The sequence below is a fragment of the Equus asinus genome, chromosome 1 (genome assembly GCF_041296235.1).
Source record: "Equus asinus isolate D_3611 breed Donkey chromosome 1, EquAss-T2T_v2, whole genome shotgun sequence".
In the NCBI taxonomy this organism is placed as follows: Eukaryota; Metazoa; Chordata; class Mammalia; order Perissodactyla; family Equidae; genus Equus; species Equus asinus.
Genome location: NC_091790.1, coordinates 169,693,967 through 169,715,567, shown reverse-complemented (window position 1 = coordinate 169,715,567; position 21,601 = coordinate 169,693,967). Strand labels below are relative to the sequence as shown.

Below are 21,601 nucleotides of genomic sequence, written 5' to 3'. Positions count from 1 at the left end.
TGATTTCTTTACGTGCCAGGTCACAGCTGGGGTGCTGGTATCGATTAGTTCTTCTCTCGCCTTTCTTTACAAGCTGTGGGCAGAGGCTTAAAACCCACTCTGGGATTTCCTGGAATGGCAAACCGGATATTATCACTCAAGTGTTTTGGGCTGCAGCAGACGCCTTGCTTCTGGGTGGTTGTGATTTGGTTGCAGAATAGCGGGAGGTGGAAGGGTGAGCACACGTTTGGAAAAAGGAGGTTGAGTGAGATGAAAGGTGAGAGCAGGGAGGGGTGTGTTGTGTTCATTTATATAATATCACATATACAGGAATGTTAATCATCTTTTATTAATTTTTGAGCATTTTGCTTATGGGATGCTTAGCTGTTTTTTAGAATCTGTCTGTTAGGTCTGTGTGTGTGTTGTGAAAATTTTGCTAGGATACTTACGTATAGACTTTATTTCTCACCGTGAAGAGCACTATTTGTAGCTGCCTGTGCTGCAAGTTGTTATTTTTTTTTAACCTTGGTTAGTGTATGTGCTTTTCTCATCTAGTTTTTGTAAATACTAAAGAAAAGATACTTTATGGGCACAAATGTTTGGCTGATATCAGATGTAGTAGTAATTTGGTTTCCTCCTTCTTTGAAATAAATCAGTCTTTGTAACTTTGGAATACCTGAAGTTTCAGTGCAAATTGTATATTTCTACAATAATACTTCTTATCTACCATCAATTATATGTGAGATAATTATGTCTTTATATCTTTTTGTTTCAATTGCAAGGAACATACTAAAACATGGGTAAAATTACTTAAATTTCATACCTGAAGTAAGATGTATCAGAGAGAGAAATTCCTTTTCAAACCTGATATGTGGGCACTATCTCCTTCATTTAATTGGTGAATGGTCTTAAAACATTATGTACTTAGTCATATACCTGAGTTCTGATTCTAGGGAATTAGAAAGGTATGGTGATAAATCTAAAGTCCTGAGAGATTGGGAACCTTGTCTCTTTAAAAACATGCTAGTAGTTACAGTGATAGGCATATTTTATCTTGGGAGATTCTGGCTAGCTCTTGCTCCTAGTCTAGACACTGCTGCCAGCTGTATGACCTTAGGTAAGTCACTTAACCCTTCTGGGTCCCAACCTCTGGATCAAATGGTATCCAAGGTCCTTCCCAGTACTGATTCTGTAGAGCTCTTCCAAGCAAATGTGTCTTTTGGATAGAAAAACATCTCCACTGTGTAGAGACTGTTATGAGAGAGACACTTTTGCTGTGACACATCCCACATAGTTTTTTTTTGTTTTTTTTTAAAGATTTTATTTTTTCCTTTTTCTCCCCAAAGCCCCCCGGTACATAGTTGTGTATTCTTCGTTGTGGGTTCCTCTAGTTGTGTCATGTGGGACGCTGCCTCAGCGTGGTCTGACGAGCAGTGCCATGTCCGCGCCCAGGATTCGAACCGACGAAACACTGGTCCGCCTGCAGCGGAGCGCACGAACTTAACCACTCGGCCACGGGGCCAGCCCCACATCCCACATAGTTTTTAACTAAGATCAGAGGTAAGCAAAAGCTACCTGGCAAACGGCCAGAACCGAGGTGATGGTTGCTCACTTTTTCAATCTGTTTGATTCTCTCTCCAGTAGGAACTCCACGGGCAGTGACTGATCGCCCCCTCACAAATTTCCTCACGATCGCTATCTGCCTCCTGCTTGCCCTCATCTGTCATACTCCCTTCGTTCTCTTAAAGTGCTAGGAGTTAGTCACAGAGAAAGTTAAACCCATGGCAGATAGGTTTCTATGTTCATTTGTTTGGTCAGCATTTATGCACGGCGTTCCCAGGTGAGCCAGTGAGTCTTCCTGAGCTGCAAGCTGCACCTTTCCACCCTGGCCAGATGTTTTACATGTGTGAGCCTGTTTAAGCTTAGACAGAGAATATGGGCTGGTTGGATCAGTGCAAAAAATCCATGAACCGTACAAGAAACAGAATTCAGAATAAGCTGATCTGAAGGTCACGAGTACTAGTATCACTGAGTCCTCACAAGTATTCCTGTCCTCCATTTTTCTAGAAGTGGTTTTGGAACTCATCCAAGTAGGAATCCAGTTCCTTTTTAAAGCCCCTTCGATTTTAGGGGGAGAGGTCCCTTCCCCTATTTATACAGGATCTTCAGAATGCCTTGTCCTTTGGAAGGGTGCTTTAATGGCAGCTTGTGTGGGAGAGCTGTGAGGGAGTGTGCCTTTCCTCTTAGCGGTTTTCATTTTCTTAGCTAGTGGTGCCTTAAAATGTTTCCTAGTTGTGATACCATGTGTCCAGATAACATGTGTAGCTGAATGATGATGTGCTGCCTGGAATTGTTTGTGGCATTTCGAGCCTAACACAGGATGCTAAACTTTAAGTGGGAAGAAAAGAAGGGATTTATATCTCCAAGTAAAGTACCATTGAAGGGCTGTGCAGACAGTGGGATGGCAGTTGATGGTCTTGATCTGGCCTCCTGTGGGAATCGCCTATAAATATGTTTCCCTCTTCGGGTCATTCTCTTAAGTAATGATTCTCTTATGAGGCCCCCACAGTAACACAGAAATGCTGCCTTTCCTCTCTACTCTAGGGTTTTTCCCAGAGGCTGTATGGTAGGTACTACAATGGAGATTATAAAAATTTCAAGACCCTTTAGGTTTTCCTGCCTCTAGCTTGCTTTAGGAGACTACATTTTTAGAATTGTCTTTGATACAATATGTCCAAGTTTCTAGCTTAGTGACTTTATGCTGTGAGCATATATGGCAGAGAAATATTAAACTCTAAGGAAACTCAACCAAAATGCTGTAACTGTAACATAATAATACAATGTTTTATAGCTGAAAAAAGTGGTGTGAAATTATTTTGAGTCTACTCTCTGAAGTAGAACCATAATGTCCATTTAAGAGAACAGGAATCAACTTCATAGAGGTTAAGTAACTTACTTTGGATCTGTGGCTTTTAATTTTGTTTGACTGTCATCCATAATAGGAAATAAATTTAATTTCCTGACCTAATGTATACATAAACACCACCAGCACCACCCCACACACATATAAGTAAAACAAGATTTGCCCATACTCTGTGTGGTGTTCTATTCTTTTTCATTAAAGAAAAAAGTACTCATCACTAACTTGACTTAATGACTCATTAATGGGTCCTGACCCACAGTTTGAAAAGCACTGCTGTAGATATCACATTTGCGTTACCAGAAGGACTGGAATTCAGACCTTGCTGGGTTTCTTCTACTCAAGCTCATTCATGACTTTTTTTTTTTGCTTGAGGAGCATTGTCACTGAGCTAATGTCTGTGCCAGTCTTCCTCTGTTTTATGTGGGATGCCGCCACAGTGTGGCTTGACGAGCTGTGCTAGGTCCATGCCCAGGACCCGAACCCGCAAACCCAGGACTGCCGAAGTGGATCATGCGAACTTAACTACTATGCCACCAGGCTGGCCCCACATTTATTTATTTTTTTTAACAGTCAGATATTTGTGTTCATTTTCACTTAGAATTTAATAATCCTACTTTTTTCCTTCAATGTAAGTCAAACTCTGTCTTTATATATAATATTTCTCATTAAAGATGGAACAAATATCCAAAGCCATCACATACGTTGTAAGAGTTGTCTCTTTAAGTTCACGTGTGTCTTTCTACTAGGATCTTTTTGACAAGCAAGGACTGGGATCAACTGCATAATGACCAGTTTTGGATTCTTCTATATAATTTCCTTTGACAATGATCTCTGGCCACTATAACAGAAGAATAAGTATATGAATCTAATGAGGTATATTGCCAATTGTGGGACTACCACCCACCATTCTTTTCTACCTCTTTTCATGTTGCTGATCATTATTAGAAGAAATAAGGCAACTTGTATAACGTGTTTTCTTAAAAAACTGAACTGGTAAGCTCATTTGGCCAGAGTATGTAGAATACTAAAGAATAAGGAAGTAAAGTTTCCCAAGCCTATTTTCGTTTAAGCAATTTAAATTTACTTAAGGACAACTGCTTAACTCTGGCATTAAAAAAAAAAAAAAAAGTGTGCTAAAATATCATTGGATACCTCCTAAGTAAATAAGAATCACCAAAAAAAGTGTTAATGCCCTTAGGTGACAAAGTTGCGGTAAAACTGATATGCTTTACCTTCCTGGTGATACTTAATATTAACATGATCCTTTTGGAAACTAATATATATGTATATAAGATAGCATTTTGCTATATGCAAAGCGTGATTCTAGGATCTTGTCATGTGTGGTCATTTAATCCTCGTGACACCTCCATGAGGGAAGAGTCAATTATCACTCATATTTCACAGGAAACTGAGTCATAGAGAGGTTAAGTAACTTGTCTAAGGTCACACGGGAAATGGTGGAGCTAGGATTGGAACCCAAAAAATCTTATACAGAGCCTGTACTCTTCTTAGCTGCTATGCTGTATTGCCTAATATGACAATAATTAGCAGGAGTTTGAACTGGTAATCCCACTTCTTGAAGTTTACTGGGAAAAAAAAATAGCCACAAGACGCTTTTTACCCCAAGTTGTTCCTTGCTATGGATAACTATGCTATGAATTTTAACAATTTGCTGTGAATTCCTTGTTTGTGAAACAACATAAATGCCAATACAGGAATAGTTTAATCATTTTTGGTTATCAGCACATCACGGTATTATATAGTCACAAAATGAGATGATTTCATAAATAGTGCTATTTCTGAAATATATTCCTTCCATCTAGTGTTAAGTGATGAAAGAAATCACATAAAATGTGTAGCGTATAGAGAAGATGCAGTTAATGCACAAATGAGAATAATTCTTTTGTAGAATATGTAGATTATCAGCAAACTTTTTTCTTTAAAAATTCCTTTTAGCTGGAAATATGAGCAGTATTAAACTTTAAAGCACTCATATTGTTGCTTACGGAGGACGGAGGGTGGCATAAAAATGAGTAAAGAGCGGTTATTGCAGTAGATGAGGTGAGAGGTAAGTACCTGAACCAGGTTAGGAATCCTTGCATGGTGAAATGTGGATGGATCTGAGATATTCAGGAGATGGAAGCAACAAGGCTCGGTAATTGGATGTGAGGAGTTAGGGAAAGGAGGAAGTTTAGGATGTCTTCCTGGTTTCTGCCTCAAACAACTGGGTGAACTGCTGCTCAGCAAAAGAGACATTTTTGTAGGTGGGGCAGATTTATGGTGTAAGATTAAGAGTTTTGTTTGGCCATCAAGAGTTTGCCATACCTGTCAGTCAGTCAGGTGGTGATATCTAGTAGGAAGTCAGTCTGGAGCGAAGGAGACAGGTTCTGGACTTAAGAGTGTGATTAGAAAGTCATTCGTTTATGTGTGATGACTGAAGTGATCGACTTAGATAAGACTTTATTAATTGTATTGGCTTTGATTCTGTAGTCTGCTTGTCCATTCTTTTAAAGTGACAGGCCCTGCATTTTTAAAGAGCAGTCATCTTGGAGCACTTTATTAATAGGGGAACAGGGGGGTCTAAAGTAAGAAATATTAGCTGTCCATGTAGAGCTGTACAAAATTTTATTGTCTTTTCTTGCTTCCCACTAGTGCATTGCCTGAGGCATTAGTTATTTCTGTTTCTGTGACAGTTTTCCCCCAAGCAAATATCTCATGCCAGGTTGTGCGTATTTGTGAGATTTCCCCAACAGGATGTTGAAAAAGAGAATGCACAAATAATATTTCAATAAACAAGATTTATACATCCCTCAAACAGTATATAAGTATGTGCACACATCCTAAAATGGGAAAATGCTCAGATATCCAAAGCAATATGTTTGTACATACAGATTTCTCTTGTGTGTGTGGTAAATATATAATACCTTTTAGGAACTGCAAAGTCAAGTTTAGAATTCAAAGTTATACCATTGCATTCCTGAAAAATATGTGATTTGAAGTAAGGGATTCCACTTTAAGATGACATTAGACTCCCTTCCTTTAATGCAACCTGTTATAGCTTCCCACTGAAATATCAATAAATGCACACAAGGAGACAAATATTGCTAATGTTAAAAATCAAGTCTGACAGAAAACCTACTGCCAAAATTTGGGAGGAATTTCCCCAAGGCATGTGGAACTGGATTAAGAAAAACAGTGGTGATTTCTCTCTGCTTTCCCTCATTAAGCAAAGCAGCTTCCATGACTTCAATGACGTGGACTGGAAGACCCACTGCCCCTCCCAACTGTCACCAGCTTAGAGGCTAGGTCAGTACATTCAACTTGGAGTGGTCATTTACTGCCTAAGGCATGTATGGTCCTTTTCTTTCTACCTCATCTTTGTATTTCTGTTGAGAGATGACCACTTCCAGAAACAACTGGGACAGGAAGTTGGGTGGTTGGGTGGGTGGAAAGGAGTCTATAGAGGATGTCACTTTGTCTTTGAGCAGTGTACTGTGTCTTCCGAAGGGAAGTGATTTCATGGGCACCCTTGAAGTGCTGTAGTAACAGAGCGTGTTGGATATTGTAGTTTTGCCTGCAATCTATTGGTGATGGAGAAGGAAGCGGTGGGATAAGAGATGATCTCATGTGAATTGCCAAAAACCATAGTACATGGTACATGATGGCTTATAACTAAGACCTTGGCTTGGAGCTGTGCACATCAACCAGCCTTGAAGGAAAACCTGTAAGTTGGATTGACCCCACATCTTTATTTTTAGCCCTGTCCACAGCACTGCAGGGAGGTTCAAGACCAAGGTTGCATTGGTCAGTGGTCACATTTGCATTTCTACAGAAGAAAGGAAGGCAACTAAATCTGGAAGCAGGCATCTGTCACTTCATAATGAACTAAAACGTGACTGTTGCTCAGCTCAGGAGGAAGAGGGGAGAGCATGACATTCATAGAGGAGGTTTTGGGAAACTACCAATTACACATATGTATTTGTTCTCCACCCCCATTCATGTCCCCTGTGAGTGTGCCGGAAAGAGAAGGTTGGTGGGAGGGAGGTTGGCTGGAACGCTTCTGGATATGACATTTGCAAATCTTCCTAGGTGAATTTGATAACCACTCCTCCCCCAAGTTGAGAACCATTTTTATAAACCAAGCATTTTATTGTTTCGTTTTATGAAAGTATTAATTGGGCATTAACCTAAACATGTCACCTGAAATCTTTAAGCAGAAATATAGAGATTTGGTTCTCTTTTTTTTTTTCTCTAAAAGGCAAGAATCATGTCTGTCCCTGGTGACCAGGGGTGAACATTTTTGAGAACATGGGCATCCGTATATGTGAGGCCACTAAAAATAACCCCAACGCGGATCCTGGATAAAACATTACTCTGTCTTCTGGGGAGGGGAGAGAGCCTGTTGGCCTTTCTCCTGAGGTGTCCAAAGCTGGTCGAAGAGTCTGTGGAGCTTCCCTGATAGCAGGTTTAGGGTTTAGCCGGGCTCTTGAAGGAACAGGAAAATCCAAAATGCGCACAGGCAGTTCAGTAAAGAACAAAGAGAGGCGACATCTCTGAGGTTTTCTCCAGAAATCTGGATGATGCATACTGACAATAAGACAGGAGGATTCCTACAAAATTACACACAGAGTGAAAATTTACCCCTTCCTCAGATTGTTTTTTCTAGGAGAATTACGTTTGTATTAATTGTACTTTACATTTCCTTTAATACTCCCATCTATACTTTATAGAAATTGATTCAGAAGACCAAACATTTAAGGTCTTGTCCCCAAGTTAGAAGAGGAAATATTATGTATGAATTATGTAAAAATTACCATATTGAGTTTTAAAATGGGGGAATACTTATGAGAAGTGAAGAATTGGGATACAAAATTACATGCTGTGGTGTTGTAACAACCAATTGTTATAATTGAGAGGTGGTGTTATTTTTTTTCAACATTCTGCTTTTTAATAATTTCCAAAGTTAACATGAATTTCTTTTATAATCAGAAATAATTATATAAACTCCTTTGTAAGCTGAGCATTATTTCCTATATTGAGTTTCCTCTCAGGATTAGAGGTTAGACTGGTGCAAGTTGAGTGTGGAATGCCTGAATTTAGTTTGTCATTCATGCCCAGGAAGCACTCTGTTCTAGAGTTTCAAAGTGGCTTTCCTTGCTATATACCGGCTTGATTACTTGCGATGTCACTGCCCTGTTCATTCTCCAGTAGCCACAGTGAAACTGTGCTTTCAGATGGCCTTGGGGTATAAGTCTTTGAAAAAGAGCTTCAAACGAATTCACCTAAGATAAAAACGCTGTTCTCTCCGTGAAGTGTTCATTTAGAAGACGGATGTTGGTGTCACTGCTCACTTTCCACTGTTCTGTAAACTCTGTCCTGTGAGACTGTGGGTCCTGGGATAATTTATGCAAGAGAAACTTTTCAACATAGAGTCAACAACTTGAAGAGGCTTTATTTTGTAATTATGGGGCATAATTACTTATTCATGGGTGTTAGGAACTGAATGTTCATGTCCCCCCAAAATCGTATTTTGAAGCTCTAATCCCTGGCATGGCTGTATTTGGAGTATGGAGGTAATTAAGGTTAAATGACATCATAAGGGTGGGGCCTCGATTGGATAGGATTAGTATTCTTATAAGAAGAGGCATTAGAGAGCTTCCTCGCTCTCTCCACACAGTGCACCTAAGAAAGGCCCTGTGAGGACACAGTGAGTCCTGGACGTCTCTGAGCCAGGAATAGGACTCTCACCAGAAACCGATCCTGCAGGACCTTGGTCTTAGACTCCCAGCCTCCAGAACTGTGAGAAAAGAAATTACTGTTGTTTAGGCTCCCCAGTTTATGGTGTTTTGTTATGGTAACCCAAGCTGACTAATAGAATGGATTAGGACAGTTTTAGGCACTGTAGGAAGAAGGATAAAGAAAATAGAAGCGGAATCCTGGACTTCAGCGTAATGGATGTAATTAGTGTGGGCCTTTTCCATGGTCTGAAGTCTGACTCCCCTGGCCTACCTTTGGAAGCACAGACTTTAATAGAGTCAGGCTGTTCTGTGATGATTGTTTACTAATAACTCCAAAGCTTATGTTTATTTGAATAATGGCATTTTTGCAAAGTTGCTCACATTGTCTTAAGTCGTCAAATCACTTTGGGTGCCTTTAAAGCAACCAACAGAAGTAGGGTCTTGAAATGCTTCATTTCTCCCTACTACAATTATTTATAAAAAACCTGGAGTGACAGGTTTGACCATCTAGGTTAGTACTGGAAACAGGTAGATGAAGTTTTATTATATGGAAATTTGGTTGGAGACATCACTTTGGTATACTTTGTTTTTGAAAGGCCTGGGTGTTGAAGGCCAGGTCCCTGAAGAGAATTAAAGCAATATTTGGGGATTGTTTTCCCCTCCATTTTCTATCCCTAAACCTGTGTTTGCTGATAGCAAGTAGTCCATCCATCTAAGAGTTTACTTGGTGTGTATTTTTGTTTTTCTTAGTGCTAAGTATGAAGGCATATCCTATGACACATTGATGGAAAAACTTGTATTGGATGATTATTGGGTATGCCTGCTATGTATAAAGCCTGATGCTAGTTTGATGGGGCATACAAAGACGTGTAGAACTGGATCCATGGACAAGTGAAGAAGCTGGAAATGTTTCATAGTTTTATCTCATTTGATTTACACAACGGTTTTTCAAGGTAGATGTTATCTATTTTTTTTTTAATGTTCATTTAATAAGGCAGTGCATAAATGTATCACAGAGAAATCAGTGTGAAGGTTAAGACAGATATTTCCCCTCAAGCTTTAAAATGAAGATAAGGACTTGGGATGGTGACATTGACTTGTGAGCCTGAGGAAACAGCCCTGAGGAGGGAGTGTCTCATATCCTGGAAAACTCAGAACTTGTACAAAAGAATAGAAGTTTCATTTTAAGATACTGCTCCCCATAGAAGTGAGTCACCAGCTGCTGAGACTGTCCAATATAAACACCTGAGTGGACTTGTACTTTAAATAGCTGGAAAACCTTCTTCCTCTTGCTACTGGGCAATTTCCAACACCCCCCTCCCTCACATCCCCCCACCAGTCATTCCTGTCACCTGACCAATGTTAAGTATCTTAGACAATGGTGTATCTTTTTTTGTGGTTTCCTTCTAAGATTGGGCAGAGGAAGAAAGATAGATTCTGTATTTATTATTCTCCTTCAAGAGATTTTTGGAGCAGTAAATAAAAATCGTAGTGTATGTTGAAATCACAGAAAACTAAGAGTGGGCAGGCTGAGGAAAAACTGACTTTAAGATGAATATTTAGGGGGCTAGGCCTGTATGATTGACCCCATCCATACACGCTGAAGCTTTACAGAAAACCTAGAGAGGGTGAGTGATTTATTCAGGGTAACTCAGCTGGTAAGTGGCAGAGCTGAGAGTCCGAGACCCTGTCCGAGTCTGAAGCCTGTGACCCTGTCATGGTACCATATTCCTACACGCACACAGGTCTACAGCCGGAATCTGGAGGCATAAGCCCCAGGCTTTGGGGTCCACGGAAAGTGGTGAAGAAATTGCTCACCATACTTTTCTTTGTAAATAAGATGGTGGTATTATTGCCATTAATACCAATAATATGTGAAATAAGTATCCACATTGTATTTTTGCTCCAGCATTAGTCTCTGGTGAGCATGGTCAGCCCCTTCAGGCTTCTGCTTCTGGGTGGGGTTTCTGGAGCCCAGTGGTGCTGGAATGGCCACTAGGTAGGTCATGAGATGGATGGGTGCTGGTGGGTGGGGCGTGGGGCAGGAAATAGGGGAATGAGAGCCAGGGATCAAATAGTACTACGTGACCAGAAGGGAATAAAAATATGCTTCTGTGATTGAGGATGGACCTTAGCCAAATTTGACCAGGAACAGGGAGCAACTTTGGGGTAAAATCCAACTTCTCAGTGACAGGGGGAACTAGAGGGAGGAGAGCTAGAAGGGAGGGAGGGTCAGCATTAGTTGGAGGAGCCATGGAAACCCTGATCTCTGAGGCTTGTGGTCCTGATGTTGGAAGCCCTTTCTTTGCATGAACCTTGGCATCTCACTCTGCCCCGTCCATGCTCAGGGAAGCCTTGTTCTGCAGGGCCAAGGAGCTGGTGCCATAAGCAGCCATGATGTGCTGGATGATGTGCTCTTGTTTGAATTGCTGCAGTAGTCTTCTAATTTGTCCCCTACCTATGGTCTCTTCTGTCTCTAGTACGCACTTTGCATTTAAACCATAAGTGGTCTTTTTTATAAAGCAAATTTGTTGATGCTATTCATCTGGAAAAACAAAAACAATCCCCATAATGTTTCCTTTGTAGTCAGGATAGAGTCCAGAGTCATTTCATAGCATACAGGGCCCTTCCTAAATTGGCTTCTGTCTGCAGTCCAGTCCTGTGTTGGGCATTTCTCCCTCCTGCACCCTGTGCTCTGTCCTAGGGAACCACTTACAGTTTTTCAGAAGTGCCGTGCTGCTTCTGCACTCTAGGAACTTCTAGCACTTGCTGGAACTCTGCCTCACTTGACCATCCTCCTTCTTCTTTTTTACCTGGAAAACCTAACTGCGGTGTCTCTTCTCTAAGAGCTTCCATTTCTGACTTCTCTTGGCAGAAATGAAAACTGCATTCCACATCTGCACCTGCTGTTGCCTCTCTCAGGGCTCTTGTTACCGCTGTTTGGAGCTGCCTACCTTTGCTCCAGGCTCATGAAGCCCTTGAAGCCAGAGATGCTGGGCTCTTCAGCTTTGATTTCCCTGGAGAGTGAGAGTGCCCACTTTTAGTAGGCTCAGTAAGTGGTGAATAGGTGAATGAATGGTGACTGAGTTGGTTTGGGCTGCTATATCAAAATACCACAGACTAAGTATCTTATAAACAACAGAAATTTATTTCTGACAGTTCTGGAGGCTGAGAATCAAGATCAGGGTGCCAGCACAGTAGAGTTCTGGTGAAGGCCTTCTTCCGGGTTGCAGACTTCTCAGTGTCCTCACATGTGGAAGGAATCAGAGAGCTCTTTGTGGTCTCTTTTTATAAAAGCATTAATCCCACTCTTGAGGGCTGTATCCCCAGTGATCTGAGCACATCCCAAAGGCCTCACCTCCTGACACCCTCACATTGGGCATTAGGATTTCAGCATATGAATTTAGGGGAGACATGAACATTCAGACCATTGCCAACAGCTTCCTTGAATGAGGGAGAAAGCTCTAGGCTCAGTGTGTTGCAGTAATTTGTTAAGTTATGTACCAGGTTGTGCAGACTGTATAAACCGGGCTCTGAGGAGATGAGGGCAACCAGACTGGCAGGGGCATGCCCTCTATGTCCTATAGTGTGGACCCAGAGGAAGACAAATACTTGCCAGAGAAGTGACGGAATATGTCAAAAGTATGTGAAATTACCTACATAAATTCTGAAACATATAGCGTGGTTCTGTTTGTTCTGTGACCATATAAAATTGGCATTAAAAATCCAGATAGGGAATAAAAACTAGAAGGTTATGAGTGCTATTTCAGAAAGAAACAGACTGCTAACCACTAAACTCTATGAAGACCGGACTGGATTTTTTTTTCCTATTGTATTCTCTGGTCTTAGCATCTTTGCTACATAGTAAATTGTAATTTATAATCAGTTTATAAAATAAAAGATAAATTTTGTTTGAGTCCGTGTAAGCAGGTCTAAATTTTTTATAGAGTATTTACAAGTGAAGTCTCCACAACAGCATGTAGCTATTGGACTCTATTTAAATACCAGAAGATGCTCAAGCACATCTGTCTGTCATATGCTCTGGCCACCGTGTAATGGTCTATTGTAGACAATCTTCTGGCTAATACTGCAGCTTAGACATATTTAGTGCTTCCTGCAAGTTTGGGGTGCTTTTCCAAAGTTTTAATGATTCAACTTTGCAACATAAGTTTCCTACCACTGCTTTTTCAGAATAAGAATGTCCTGAGATTGCAGGGCAAGCTATTATCAAAAGACAGAAACAAAACTGCTACCCAGTATGCAGTTAGCCATTGGCAAGAAACAGCATTTTCACTCTACTGTGCAACCAAAACAAAATATAGAGCTATATGGTGTGCTGAAGACATAGACTCCAGTTGTCATTTATAGCTTCCCATTTTTTATTTTTGTTTTTGTGAGAACAGCCTTTTTCATTAGAACGTTTTATTAGAAGCCATCTGTCATGCCCCATGTGTGGTACTGTAGGTTGTACTCTGTGCAGGGTGGCTGGATTTGGGAATGTCTCCACTGGGAAGAAGGGATGCCCTCTTTCTAATTTGCACGGTGGTGTAATATGGGCTAATAGGAACCTTGATCATTCTTCTCACTGACTGACTTGATACTGAGTAGATAAAAATTTGAAAATACAGAATAAATTTATTAGGATAAAGTGCTGCTTTTATTAATTTTATTTGTTGAGCTTCTATCCAAGAGTTCATTAAAAAACAAAAAACAAGAAAACTTTACTGTGAAAACCAAAGTTTGAAAGCTGCTGACATGGCAGAATGCCTTGAAATGAGACGGAAGGATTGCAGGTAATTTTCTGTTATGACAAGCTTTGAAATTACTGTCCGAATTCTCCTGATGAGCTGACGTCTTTCTATTTTAAGTGGAGGTGGAGAAATCTTTTGGTTTGGAGATATGAGTTGTCATGTAATTATTGCATTTTTCAGAGCACATATGCCATGTGGCACAGTTTGTACCATTTATATTGATGCAATAAAGCTATTCATATCTGAAAAAACCATTTGTTTAATGCCATCATGGTGTGAAGTACCTATCTGGAAGGGTTAACATGAGTTTATCTTATGAAAGTAAGAGCCTAGGGTTCTAATTTTTGTTCTTTAATAATAATAGTATGAAAGCATGTATCTCTTAGGGCCTTCTTAGGGCCTCTCTGTAAAATGAGAGAGTTAGATAAGGTGATATCCAAGTTTCCTTGAAATTCTAAAATTTATTGTAAGTTAGAGATTTCTTTGGACACTCTGACTAGATGTCAGTGGAACTGTCTGGAATATTCTGTACCTGAAATGTTTTGGTTTGTGTTTAGGTAACTGAAGGTGAAGTGTGTGAGATATTTACTCTTTGTGGTGGTCTCTTCCGCCAGACAATTTACTGCATTTGCAGCTTTATGTGTTATCTTGAAGCTGTTGGGCAATTCCCTATAGAACTTGGTTCTGTGAATTTCGGTAAGTGTTTGACAAATATCATTTAAAACCACTCTATTTCGTAAGTCTTTCTATTCCTAATAAGGCATTGCCAGGATAATTAACATATTCAAATGAATAAACTCAACTCCATACTCTTATTTTTGAGTCACGTTGTACCAATTCAGAGAAAACAAATTGGTTAAAGGGGTCAGATTTGGAAATAATTTATTGAATGGCTTCTTTTCTTTCTTAGTTGTGAAAAAAGAGCTCAGGGATGGAAATACAATATTACACTTAGCCGTCAAAAGGAAAAGAATCATCTTAGATCTCATTTCACATCCAAATTATAATGCTCACAGACCACACTGTGCAAGACTGGTCAGATTCCACCGACTGGTTGCGATTACTTCCCTAATTGGAAAAAATTAGGACTATTAATCATTGTGACACAAGGCAAAATGTCATCATGGCATGACAATCTTATTTTCCACCTGAGAAATGGTGGCTTCTACTAGCAAAACCAAATCCTCCTTTCCCCACTCTCCCTTCTCATTTTATTTCTGGCTGTATGTCCCTGGAGTAGATCACACAAAGACTTGCACAAAGCAGAGGGCACAGAAACAGAGGAAGAAAGCTTTCCTTTGCATTTTATTCCACAGAAACAGCTGTGAAAAATGGAAATGGAGCATGGGGAGAAGGAAGACCTCCTAAACCAAGGAAATGTGGCTATTACAGAGACATTTAAGATTATTTGCATGTAGATAATTGATGGAGATAAAGTCTTTTTAGGCATGGGGACATCAAAATCACTGAACTCTGAATTTTCATTTTGTTCCTCCTGGATTCACTCACAAGGGAAACGTACAGCCATTGGCCAGGATTTTCTTATGAGGATAATAGTTTTCTAACTATAGAAGTAATTGTGGTTGTAACATAGGAATTATTTTGGTATCGAATTTTGTAATTTCTTAGTGTTTTGGCATACTTAAATTTTGTTTGGGCAATTGCACATTTTAAGCAGGATTTAAAAGAAAAAGGTAACTGACAAATGCTAGTCTGTTTCATGGTTGGCTTTAAAAAATATTTCTTTTTGCCCTTCTAAGCATCAGTATTAACTACTTTTGAAAAAAGAAACAAATATAAGTATGTGTACAAAAATGTGTAATTAGGGACCCCCTACAGCTCCCCTTACCATCTATTTCTTTTTGATAGTCCTAGCATTTTTCCTGGATGACTTTTGTTTCTCTAATATAAGCAATTTCTTTTATACATCTCTGAAATTCTGTCACCCTCCAAGCAAAGTTCTTGCAGCACACTGAAGAGGGTACTGACATTTTTTGTTTTTAATATTTCCCAAAAGGAAAGCAATGATGACATATTTGCTGAACGTTAGGTCCAAATCTTGCAGTGTTTCTGTGGGTGTCTCGTGAAGCACAGTGAGAACATTCTTGTGTTTACATTTCTACCTCAGTACTCATGTTACTTTGATGTCAGATTGTTAATGCAGCCATATTTTGTGATGACTTGGACTATTGTAGGCAGTGCTTTGGTTTTATAATAATAGTAAATATTTACTGAACTCTTATGTGTCGGGCACCATGCCAAGATAGTGCACACATCATTTCATTCAGTGCTCATGACAAATGCATGATATGGGTGATATTCTTATCCCAGTTTTGCAAATGAGAAACTGAGGCACAGAAATGTTGCCGAACCTGCCCAAGATCTTGAGGCTAAGGAGTTGTGGAGCTGCGATTTGCTGTCACGTTCCGAAGCCCAGTGCCTTCTGCTGTGTTATAGTGTCTCCCCAGTCATATCTTTGTTGCTCATTTGTTTTGTTTTGTTTTGGCAGTGGTAGTGGGGACTTGCAGGTGTCTATTATTACCCTGAAGTTAAGCTATTGACAAAATCCATAGTTCTTATTGCAGCCCGTGTTTCTTCTTTTGAAACCAGGCAAGTGCACTGGGATGAGGGGATATAGGGTGGCTACTGACACAGAGCCAAGGCTAGTGCATGGATAGCCTGGGATTTTGAAACCTTTGCATTGGGTTTGGCTCTTGACCATCTGCTCCCTGTTGAGAGCCCCCAGGATGTCCCAGAGAGGTTCTCCAGCGCAGCCCATCACTGCTGCAGGGCTCATCAGAAGGGACTGGGGGCTGAGACTCCGCCAAGCAGGGAGTGCTTCCAGAGGTTGGAGCATCCCCCTAAGTGTGCAGCTGTGATGGCCCCTCGACCAAAGTGACTCCTTTCCTCAGCTGCAGCCAGTGGTGGCAGGTACCTTCCCACCTTGAAGTAGTCTTCATTTGTCAGGTGATGGAAAAAACACTGGATTCCACTTAGGAAAGGCAGTTTAGGACTGTTCAATCATAATGTGGGAAAGGCAAGTTATGAAAATAGAATGCATGACAGTAGAGACCAGCCGGGCCTTTAGGGGGAGTCTGTGGCAGTACTAGGAACAGCTACACACCGTCAAGGTAAGTATTGTGGTCAGCTGAGTGCGTCTTTAATTCCAAGTGACTTTTACCACCGATAGCTCACTGAGGGTGACCCACGTTCTGATTCCCTTGTGAAGTCATCGGACCTGATAGACAGAATATGACTTGAATGCTTAAATCATAACTTTGGTGTGTGTAGAATAATAATACCCCGTTCCATTGATATGGGGCTTTTAACTATTTGCAGTGCTTTCTCACTTGTCCTGTCTGATTCTTTCAGCCTCTTAGAAGGTAAATAGGAGGGGGTTGCTCCTATTTTAATGATGAGATGGTTAAGGCACAGTGAGTGAACTAACCAGTGGAGCACAAATAAAATATAACAGGTCAAGACAGCCCAGCCCTGCTGTTTGTTTGAGGAACTCTCCTAGTTTGTTTCTCTGTATACTTATTTTGCACATCTTCAGGACTTTGACCATCTACCACATGCTTTGTGCATGTACAAGTAGTGGACCTTACCTGATCCTGATGGGCGGTCACCATGTTTAGACGAGAACACCAGTATGCAGCCTGTACTTCATTGTTCCGTTCCCCGGACCAGCCTCAGCCTCCATGCTGCTGGTGCTGTGTGTACTGGCTACTCTGTAATTCAGTATTACTGGTGTCCTGTGGATTCTTTATCGTTTTTGTAACCCATGTCAGTTTTTTTTTAAGCGTGGAACGTGTCCTAAGCTTCAGTTTCCTACTCTGTAAACAGGGATAATAATGCCTGCTTTGCTTATTCACAGTGTATTATCATGATCAGGGGAGATCATTCTAGGGAAGCCATGTAAATTATAGAGGTCTTTACAAGCATAAGGAATTATTATAGATGACCTTGAGTTCAAGATGGAAGTCCACACTAGTTAGGATGGTCATGATACCATCCGTAACTCATTCTCTCAAATCCCTCTGCAAGTCCCATGAGGGTCACACAGGTGTTTATAAAGGAGCAGAATGACATCTAAAGCCCCTTGAGAAAGACCTGGCTTCCATTTCTAGAAGCCAGTGTCCAAGGCATATGACTATAGGAACAGGGACCCACTGTCAGGAAGGAGCCACCAGCTGATCTCCAGGGAACTGGGTGTTTATGACACGAATCAGTGCCATGTTGCCTGGAATTAGCCAAAAGAAAGATAGTAGCTTGTACCTTTTGCTCAAAAAGGAAAAAAGAAAAATGAAAGACAAGTTGGAGCATATACTTTGTTTTAAACCTCAAATTAGTTAGGGTTAGCCAGAATTCTAGTGTTTCCTATAGGATGCTCCTATATGAGGGTGAGGTGGAGACTGCAGTGCACTGTGAAGAAATTGTCTAGAGCAGCACCCACAGGAAGTGCCAGCTGATCATGCAGTGGGGAGGGAGGGAGGGTTTGGGAGAACCTAACCCTGACCAGGTGTATTAGCAAGTGGTGGTCACCTGTGCAACTACATCTGTGTAATATTCCCTGATTTATGAGTTCCTCCTTTGTGCCAGGCACTGTGCTAGGTGTTGGGTCAACATTGGGGAGGATGAAGTTTTTGGATTTCAGGAAACTTAGCAATTCACTCCTCCATTAAATATGTGTTAGGTATGTGCATTAGGCATGTGCAGTGTGCTGTGGTTACAGAGATGAACAGTGAATTCTAAGGAGCTCAAACCTGCATGGAGAAGACAGAGAAGGGATCATTGATTGTGGTTCTGGGAGAGGCAGTATGCACAGAGGAAGGGCTCCTTGCCCTTGTATCTAGGCAGGCAAGAGTGTCCTGGAGAAGGTGATATCTGAATAGAGTTAAGAAGGAATTGTAGGAGTTAGTTAGGTGGAAGAAATCGTGGAGGACTCTCCTGGATAAAGAAATAGTATGAGTAAAGGCAAGTAAGCCTAAAGATGCTTGTGGAATGGCTAGGGAGCTGCACATAGATGACTCCTATAAAAATTGTCATCATCATGATACTGTTACATGGAGCTGACACATTACCTTATTCCAGTTTAGATCCACGGCTCTCAACCTGCCTGAACCACCCACCCTTCACTTCTACTCCCATGGGTGTTTAGAAATGTGTTGTTTTTGATGAATAGAGTGATTGGGAGGCCCTAGTGGCATTCATTGGACAGGGACAGGAAAGCTGTATGCCTTCAGAAGGAAGGAATCTCCCATCTCAAATGCCTATGGCATCCTCTTTGCAAAACCTTGGTAGACATAACCCCATGAGGTAACAAGGCAGTGAGCATGCCTACTGGTTTTAACTAAGACGTGAAAGCCAAGGTCACACAGCTCGTGGGACTTCAGCAGGGCTTGGAATGCTTTTTTCCATTAATATCTTTTGTTTGAAATTTCTTTTGCTCTTTCTGGTTTCCATGTTTTATTGCTATTCTGCCTTATAAAATTGTAGGTAATACCTTTTGTTGATAGTATCTTTGTTAAGAGGAAACACTTAATTCTCCTCCTGGTCCCAAGTGAAGGAACTCTATTAAAGAAACAGCCTAGTCTTTCTCTGCCGCTTCTCTCCCTTTCTCCCTTCCTTGCTTAATTGGCAATTGGCAGTTGGTTTGAGAGAAGGTATTTGGCTGGCTTGGCCCACTCCCTCCTTCCCGTTGGGATTTGCCCTCTGCAGAGAGTCTGCCTTCTAATTTGTGAGGTTTGGTGGTGGTGCAGGAGGCCTGCATGTTTGTGATCTAAACTCAATATAGGGGAGCATTTGCTGAGTCCTGTGTACAGCGATGTGGTTTGTGTACTGCACAAAGGGAGCAAGTGGTGGCTGGAAGCCAGCCAGAGATCCACTGGACTCAGCCAGCTGTGCTGGGACCCAAGCAGTTTCTTTTGCTCATTTGAACAAGGGCATTGTGTAGTCCAGTGGCCACCCTGTTGCACAACTCCAGAGGGCACCATTGTGTCCACTGTCTACTGTTCTAGGTCTTGTAAGCTCTGCCTTCGTAATGAGCCAAACGTCTACACACCCAACTATATCCTCCCGTGTGGAGTTGATTGATGGTAAAGCTGACATTTTGGTCCTCATTGGTTTGATCTGTTCCTTTCTCTTTCCAGTGAATGAAGGGGGTGTTGTTTATTATTTTATTTGGTCTTTTAGATTCCTTAGTGAAATGAGGCTTTGGTGCTCTGTGAGCTCTGAATTTTGTCTCTCACACACATGCAGTTTATACATGCTCGTGGTTAAAAGTTCAAACAGTAGAGAAGAGTGTAGAATATGAAGCTGAAGTCTTCCTTCGCCTCCTTACCCTGCTCTCCTTTTCATAAGTTATCATTGCTAATGCTTTGAGGTGGAGCCTCTCAGATCCTTTTCTATTCTGTTGATGTGTATATTTTTGAAAATGTGATCACCTTATTTGTGTTCTGCAACTTTAAAAAAAAAATTATATCTTTCCATACAGGTACATTATAAATCTAGCTGTCTTTTAAAAATAAATATATTTTAAATTTTATTTATTCAAAAAATTATCTAATTATCTATTATTAATTAATAGATAATTAATAAGTTTTAACTAAAATTATGTGCTAACTGTAATACTTAAATTTGAGGCTTACTATGTCCCTGCATTGTTCTAAGCCCTTTGCATGCATCACAACCACCCTACGGGATTTGTACTGTTAGTATCATTTTTCAGCTCAAGAAACTGAGGCCCAGAGATCAGATAACTTGTCTAAGATCATGCAGGGTAAGGATGTAACATTGGTATTTGAAGCCGGATGGCGTGGCTCTAGAGTGCACACTCTTAAATATACTTGACAGCGTACGGTATAAAATTCAAAAGGTGCAAAAAGTTAGTGATGTGGTGACAATTGAGGGTCTTGGCTCTGGTCCTCAAATTCTCATCCCAGGGGCAGCTGTCTCCCAGTTCATTGTGAGCCCTTTGGGTACAGATGCCCAGGCTCCACTGCAGACCTATTAACACAGAATGCTTAAGAGGCTGTACAGGCACATTAATTTTTTTTTCTTTATACCACTGAGATACATCTACTATCCCATCCATTTCAACTTTGTAATCCTTCCTATTGCCCCTTTTTTTTTTTTTTCAGGCCCTGGAAACCACCAGTCTGCTCTATCCTCTGTGTGTTTGAATATTTTAGATTCCACGTATAAATTAAATCATGCAGTATTTTTCTTTCTGTGTCTGGCTTATTTCACTTAGCATGATGTCTTCTAAATCCATCCATATTGTTACAAATAGCAGGATTTCCTTCTTTTTTAAGGCTGAATAATATTCCATTGTATGTAAATAACACCTTTTCTTTATCTGTTCATCCTTCAACGTATATTTAGGTTGTTTTCGTATCTTGGCTATTGTGAATAATTAGTCTTTAATAATTGTGTACTCTTCACAGTCGGAATATATCATAATTTATTTAAACACCTTTCTTTGTGGTTTCCAGTATCATGCTATTCTAAACAATGCTGTCTCAAAGATGTCTGCGTTTATATTATGTGCAATTATGTGCCATCATGTAATTACACGTGTGAATATCTCTGTAGAAAATATTCTTGGAAGTATAATTCTTAAGCCAAAAGGGATGCACATTTACACTTTTTATAGATCTTGACAAATTATTTTCTGAAAAGTTTCTACCATTTTTTACTCCCACCAGCGTACTTGTTTCTTTAGTCCTTTGTGAACATTGCATATTATCTCTAATATTTTATTAGTCTTCAAAGTGATGTCAGTACACCAAATGAGCAAAATCAGCAACACTTGAAGTTAGTTATCTTTTAGTTTATCCAGTCCTGCTAGGACTCACTTGCTCAAGAAGAAAAGTTACATGCAAGTGATGCAGATTCCTTGTTTTTCTGAGAAATATCTTCCATTCTTTTTCCTTTAAAAAGCAGCTGTTGTGTGCCATTTTTATCTACTTCAGGAAAACAACCTCCACCATGTCACCAACCTGAGGATGCTTCCTAGAGGGGTAAGCAGTTATTGACGTGGGAATCTGTACTTACTGCCCTCTAAGACATAAACCAGCCCACTTTGCTAACTTCTCCCCCTAAGGCAGTGAAGCAGTGAATACCCACAAAGTCCCAGTAGCACCCTGGGGACCCCCACTACTCCAAAGAAGGATGTCATCATTGGGACAGTGCCTCACACAAACTGA

At 40.6% G+C, this 21,601-nt stretch overlaps 1 protein-coding gene across 6 annotated transcripts in view; it reads left to right on the top strand.

Annotated features, from left to right (window-relative positions):
* DOCK4 (dedicator of cytokinesis 4) overlaps window positions 1-21,601 on the top strand; it is a 429,709-nt gene that overhangs the window by 2,184 nt on the left and 405,924 nt on the right. The window lies entirely within an intron of this gene.